At 35.4% G+C, this 7,490-nt stretch overlaps 1 pseudogene; it reads left to right on the top strand.

Moving 5' to 3' along the window:
• Positions 1-3,730: 3,730 nt before the first annotated feature.
• On the top strand, positions 3,731-5,590 carry LOC114037211 (annotated as a pseudogene).
• Positions 5,591-7,490: the final 1,900 nt, after the last annotated feature.

The raw sequence follows: 7,490 nt of genomic DNA, 5'->3' as shown, positions 1-7,490 counted from the left end.
CAACCCCTGCCAAAAAAAAAAAAAAGATAGAAAGCTGATTGGGTCACATACTTGATAATATAGAAGATTAGACATCTTCTCCTGTTACCATTAACTCTCTAAAAAAAATCTAAAAAAGAGAAATTGTGTTCCAAAGGTAGAGTAGTAATAGGTATCTCCAGAGAACATAATAGCAAGGAATTCTAACAAAATAACAACCTTATGAATTAACAGTGGAAAACACTAATTGCTGGGGCTCACTCAGTACCCCTCCCACACTAATCTCCAAGTTTCAAATAATAAATATCAACTCGATGGTGGGAGAAGGTTCTGCAGAAGGATACCCTATGGGGAGAGAGATATGTTCTGTAATGGAAAATGGGAATCTTACCAAAGGTATAATATGCAGAAATGTAATGCAGAGAAAGGAATTTCCTCTGAGAGAGGATTATAACTACTTAGAGTACACTCTGGCTCAAGAAAAGGAAAATTAAAGTCTCTGGGAGGAACATGGATTCAGAATTATTGAAAAGCATGGAAACTGCATAACAAACAGGAAAGATAATTATGGTGGTGAGGGTAGAACTAGAAAAACCATTTTGGGCCCCAGGGAAATTTCTTTCATGGGGCAATATTTCTACTTGATTTACCTCTGTTAAGAAATGGAAGTAATAAAAAAAGAAAGACAATAGGAATAAAATGGGTGATGAGACAAAATCTAAAAGGCATGAAGGTAAAAAAGTATATAGAACTGGAAACAATCTAATAACCTTAGAAAGGTGAATTACATGAGGATGAGGTGAAAAAGGAATAAATAATTAGAAATACCATAGAGAAACAAAATACATGTTTATAATAGAGATGGAAGATGACAATGAAGAAAAAATGTTAAAGAAGTCTTTTTTTTTAGTAAAGTGGGCAGATTTTAAAATAAAGCAAATAGAAATTGGAGGAGACTAGAAGTTGGAATTTTTAATTAATTTATTGATTGAGAAGGGCAAAAAAGGTGACTGATAAAGAGAAGAAAGAAAAATGAATCAATAAATAAAACCTCCAAAATAAGGAAAGGGTCAACATATAATAGCTAATAGTAATAGCTGTATAAATACAGTGCCTACTATGTGCCATGCACAGTGCTAAGTACTCTACAAATATTATCTCCTTTGATCATCACAACAACACTGAAAGGGAGGTGCTACTACCATACTCATTTTGCAGTTGAGGAAACAGCGGCAAATAGATGTGAAGTGATTTGCTCAGAGTCACAAAGGTAGAAAGATTCCAAGGCTAGATTTGAACAGTGCTCTTCCTGATTCCAGAGAACCAACAAATTAATAAATCAAAAAAGGCATGAAATTACAGGAACTGATGAATTAGAAATAAAAAAGAATATAAAAATGAAAAGTAAAATAAAAAATAACTTACCATATTAAAATACATATATATCTAACTTCCTTAAAAGAAGGGGACAGAAAATCAAATGAAATGAATAACAACATACAAGGTAAAATCCCAAGTAAGCCAGTAGAAAAGCCAGAAAGATAACTGATAGACACATACATGTATGTGTGCATGTTTATGTATTTTAATGAATACTTACACACATACAAAAAGTAAATAATAACAGAACTGGAAAAAAACAAAAGAAATTGAATATTACCTTTAAATTATAATATATTCAAAGCAACACAATGCTAAATCTGAATCTTAAATGACCTGATCTCCAGAAAAGCAATAAAATTATCTGAAAAAGCAAGAATGAAGCAAAAACAAACAAATAAAAAATCTCCCATGTCCAGATGGATTCACAGAAAATTTTATCAAATTTTTAAGGAACAATAGAAATACTAGGATAATATTCTCAAAAAATAAAAAAAAGAAGAAAAAAAAACAGTCTTCAGAACTATTTTGTGGCAAAAATATAGAACTGTTACCTAAATCCAAAAAGAATAAATCTAGCATTGAGAACTATAGACCAACAATATTAGTAGATATTGATTCAAACATTTTAAATAACATCTTGTTAAATAGGTTGGAACAATTCATTCAATAAATCATTTACTACCACCAAGTTACATTTATACCAAGGAAATAAGGATGTTTCAACATTAGGAAAACTACCAACATCATAAATTTTACAAATAAAATCATCAAAACCACATGACACTTTAATAAATGTATAATAGCTTTGGATAAAAAACAAAACTCCTGTGTGTGTGTGTGTGTCTGTGGATTTACAATGCCTACAAAATACAATGAAAATATTAATATATATACACATTTATCATAGGAGATTTCTGGGAAGATGGCAGAGTAGATCAGAAAATTCCAAGCTTTCCAGATTCCTCCCAGAAACAAGATAAAATAGAGCCTCAGGGAGAACATAGAGTGGTAAAAATAAGTAAGAGTAGGGGCAGAATCATGGTCCTCTTCAGAAAATCAGAGAAGATCTGAAGAAAAATCCAAGGACAAGGTTTGGTACCTGTGAAGAATAAACACCTCCAGTTTAGTTCCACTTAAATAATAAGCAACAACAAGCCCTGGGGCTAGCTAGGTTGTTGGGAGGCAGCCTCAGCCCTAACCCAGGAATTTTTAGCACTGAGACAGTGAGAGGAGTTGGGTGTCTGAGCAAGGGAAGATTGAGGAGACCTCTACTGACAAGGAACACCAGACCCAGCTGTGCCATGGAGATGTGGCCCTAGGTGAGAAGGAACCAGCACATGCCTGATGAGTGCAGAAACAATGGGCAGGAATGTTGTTGGCTGTGGTCACTTACAGGAGGCCAGAGGGAAGAATTGAAGAAGGATCTGAGGCCAGAGGCACCATTCCCCATACCCCAGTGATGTGAGGGCAAAAAGTGCCCTAGGATTAAAAATAATATTAAGGGTTACTTTCCCAGGCCCCTAAGGGGGTTTGAGGCTTATTCTGTAGCCCATCCTGTACCAAAAGAATTGCCTTTGTTTCCCTTATCCTATCATTTATCTTCCTCATCCTGTGTCAGGACAATTTTTCCTTATCTTGACAACCATTTTCCTCGCCTTGTTTGTTCTTATCCTATCCCTAATCTCCAACTCCCATATGAAACTCTAAAAATACATCATCTTCCTACAGGCTGTATAGCTTTCTGTCTATATAAGCCTGGGTCTTTTCCAATATTGGCACCCCTTTGTTTAGCTCCTTGCTAACCTCAGGCCCACGAAGCTTTGATGAAATAAAGCTCCCAATGGCTACAGAGAAGGTCTAAATGAATTCTTTCACACTTGAATCAGCTCTCCCAACTCTAAACCTCAACACCAGGACTAAAGGTGATTACAAAAAATAAGCTGCTAGGGCAGCTAGGTGGCACAGTGGCTAGAGCACTGGCCCTGGAGTCAGAAAGACCTGAGTTCAAATTCGACCTCAGACACATAACACTCACTGGCTGTGTGACTGTGGTAAAGTCATTTAACACCAATTACTTCACCAAAAACAAACAAACATGAGCAGACAAAGGAGAAAGAATCCAACAATAGAAAGTTACCATGGGAACAGAGAAGACCAGGGTTTATCTTCAGGGGAGTATATTAAAGTAAAGAAACCCTCTTTTGCCCCAAAGAGTCACAACAAATTGTTGCCTGCCCAAAAAGATTTCATAGAAAACTTAAAAAAAAAAGACTTTAAAAATCAAATGAGATAGATTAAGGAAAAACTAAAAAAAAAAAAAATCCAAGAAAAACAAGGAGATTATGAAAAGAAAATCAACCAATTAGAAAAAGAGATCCAGAATGTTAAGGAAGAAAAAGACTCCTTGAAAATCAGAACTGGGCAAGAGGAAGCCAGCACAGTCAGAAGAGAAAAACAAATAAAACAAAATATAAATAATGAAAAAAATAGAAGAGAATGTGAAACATCTCCTAAGAAAAACAGTTGATCTGGAGAACAGATCAAGAAGAGAAAACATAAGAATAATCACACTACCTGAAAGTTATAATAAAAAAAATAACCCTGACACAATAATATGAGAAAGAATTAAAGAAAATTGTCTGGAAGCATTAGAACATGAGGGGAAAGCAGATATAGAAAAAAAAAAACCACTGATCACCACCTAAAAGAGATCCTATGAGGAAAACTCATTATTCCTAACATAGCCAATTTCCAAAACCCCTCCCCCCATCTCAAGCATAAAAATATTACAAGCAAGAAGAAAAAAAAAACAATTTAAATAGGATGGTGGCACAATTAGAATCACATAAGATTTAGCAGCAGTGACACTAAAAGACCACTGTTCTTGGAACATTATACATCAAAGAGCAAAGGGACTGGGGATGCAGCTGTAATTATCATACCCAGCAAAGCTAAGCATAATTCTGAATGAAGAAAATAGATATTTAATGAATTGTCAAACTTTCAGAATTTTGTTAAAAAAAAATAACAAAAGGGGCAGCTAGGTGACACAGTGAATAGAGCTCTGGCCTTGAAGTCAGGAGGACATAAGTTCAAATCCAGTCTCAGACACATGACACTTACTAGCTATGTGACCCAGAGCAAGTCACTTAACCCCAATTGCCTTAGCAAAATAAAATAAAATAAAATAAAAAAAAATAAAAAAATAACAAATCTGAAATTAGTAGAAGATTTGACATATAAGAGCCAAAAGAAATATAAGGTAATAAAAATTCAAGGAGAAATTGGTGAACTAGAAACAAACAAAACATTTGCTACCATCTTATAGCAAAACTACAAGATTCTTCTATGAAAGACAAGCAACATTAGTCTTTTATCCAAATAAGTATGGTGGTACCAGCAGCTCCACATCAACTCACCTTTTCATACCCTCCCCTTGGCCCCTTCCCCCTGCTGCCCCTTACCCACTGGTGGCCTCCCATGGGGACAAGAAGGTCATCACAAGGAAGATTTTGTGAATTGTAAAATGATTCATTGTAAGAAACTCCTATGATTTCATTAACAGAAATGACACCAAGGAAGATGTATTCATACACCAGGCTGCCATAAAGAATAACAACCCCAGGAAGTACTTCACAATGTAGGAGATGGAGTGACTGTAGAGTCTGATGCTTTAGCAGAAAAGAGTTCAGAGACAGCTAATGTTACAGGCCTTAGTGGTGTTCTGGTATAAGGTAGTAAATATGCAGCTGATTGTAACCATTATAGACATTATCCTCACCCTAGCTGTCCTCTACAGAACTACCAGCAGAATCATCAGAACAGTTACAGCAGGGAAAAGAATGAGGGATCAGAGAATGCTCCTGAAGGCCAGCTCCAACAACAAGGTCCCTACCACCATGGCTATATGTGGAGAACCTATGTCTGTTGCCCACAGTATCCCAATCCTCCTATACAGGGGGAAGTGGTGAAGGACACAAACAACCAGGGTACAAGAGAATAAGGTCAACCAGTAAGACAGAATACGGGTTAGAGACCATGATTCTGAAGGGGTCCTCCTTATCAAAGTGTCTGGAGAAGATAAGAGAATCAAGGAGATGAGACCCAGGGTCAGCAGCCAACTCAATCAGTGTTGGTACATGATAACTTTAATTAGCAATGCAGAAACCCAGAAGACCCTAAACCACAAGATGGCAAAGAGACAAAAGCAGCTGAAACACTAGATTAGAACATGTTCTGAGCACAGCAGGGCTGAGTAAATGTTGAATTACCATCTCTACCATCATCTGGTTTAGTCATCATAGAAGAAGAAAGAATATGAAATTCCAGAAATAATAATAAATTAATGAAAGATTTGGAACAGAAGATCTAAGTGCTTGCTTGCTTTTTGTTGTTGCCTATATAATTACAACTCTCTGCATTATCTATGCAGTATGGCATTTATTATTATTATTATTTTTACCTAAATACATTTCTTTGTAGGAATGACATTTTATTTTTAAACCCTGGTTTTCTCAATATACCTTTAAAGAAGTTTAAGGTAGTTGTCGCCCAGGGTTTCTCTTCCATTATCTCTGGTCCCCAGTGGTCTTGAAGAATATTGATGCAGCCACTGCTTATAGTATCAGTCTTTATATCTAAATCCTGCACCCATTTTGACTTTAGTTCGGTATAGGGTGTAAGTAGGTCTATTTTGAGAGAAAGGAATTGTTTACCTTTCAGATCTATGGAGATGGGAAGAATTTATGAACAAACAAGAGATAGAGAACATTATGAAATGAAAAATGGATAATTTTGAGTACATAAAATTGAAAAGTTTTTGCACAAAGTCAGTGCATTAAAGATTAGGAGGGAAGCAGAAAATTGGGAAATAATTTCACAACCAATATCTCTGATAAAGACCTTATTTCTAAAATATATAGAAAACTGAGTCAAATTTATAAGAATACAAGTTGTTCCCCAATTGATAAATGGTCAAAGGATATGAAAAGGCAGTTTTCAGAGGAAGAAATTAAAGCTAACTATAGTCATATGAAAAAACCCTCTAAATCACTATTAATTAAAAAATGCAAATCAAAACAACTTTGAGGTACCACATCACACCTATCAGGTTGGCTAACATGACAAAACAGGAAAATGATTAATATCGGAGAAGATGTGGGAAAATTGGAACATTAATACATTGTTGGTGGAGTTGTCAACTCATCCAACCATTTTGGAGAGCAATTTGGAACTATGCCCAAAGGGCTATAAAATTGTGCATACCCTTAGACCCAGCAATACCACTTCTAGATTTGCATCTCAAAGAGATAATACAAATGGGAAAAGAACCCACATGTACAAAAATATTTATAGTAGCCCTTTTGTGGTGGCAAAGAATTGGAAATTGAGGGGATGCCCATCAATTGGGGAATGACTGAACAAGTTGTGGTGTATGAATGTAATGAAATACTATTGTGCTATAAGAAAGATGAGCAGGCAGACTTCAAAAAACCTGGAAAGACTTACATGAACTGATGCAGAGGGAAATGAGCAGAACCAGGGGAACATCATACATAGTAAAAGCCAATTGTGTGATAACTAACTTTGATAGACTTGGCTCTTCACAGTAATGCAAGAATCTAAGACATCTCTAAAAGTGTTATGATGGAAATTGCTATCCACATCCAGAGAAAGGACTATGGAATCTGAATGCAGATGAAAACATACTATTTGCTCTCCTTTTCCTTTGTTTTTTTTTTTTAATGATTTATTCTTGTGGTTCTTCCCATTAGTTCTAATTGTTCTTTACATCATGAATCAAGGGAAAATATGCTTAATATGAAGGTATAAGTAGATTCTATATTAGGTTACATGCCATCTTGGGTGGGTGAGGAAAGGAACGGGAGGGAGAGAAAATTTAAAACTCAAAATCATTTGGAAGTGAATGTAGAAAACTAAAAATAAGTAAATTAATTATTAAGAAAAAAAAGAGACTTAATGGTGGTGTTGCTGGGCCAAAAGGTATACATGATTTTATAGCCCTTTGGGCATAGTTCTAAATTATTCTCCAGAATGGTTAAATCAGTTCACAACTCCATCATCAGTGTATTAGTGTCTCAATTTTACCACATCCTCTCCAACATCCA

Source organism: Vombatus ursinus, unplaced genomic scaffold (genome assembly GCF_900497805.2).
Source record: "Vombatus ursinus unplaced genomic scaffold, bare-nosed wombat genome assembly UNPS02010284.1, whole genome shotgun sequence".
NCBI lineage: Eukaryota > Metazoa > Chordata > Mammalia > Diprotodontia > Vombatidae > Vombatus > Vombatus ursinus.
This window is presented reverse-complemented; position numbering and strand designations above follow the sequence as displayed.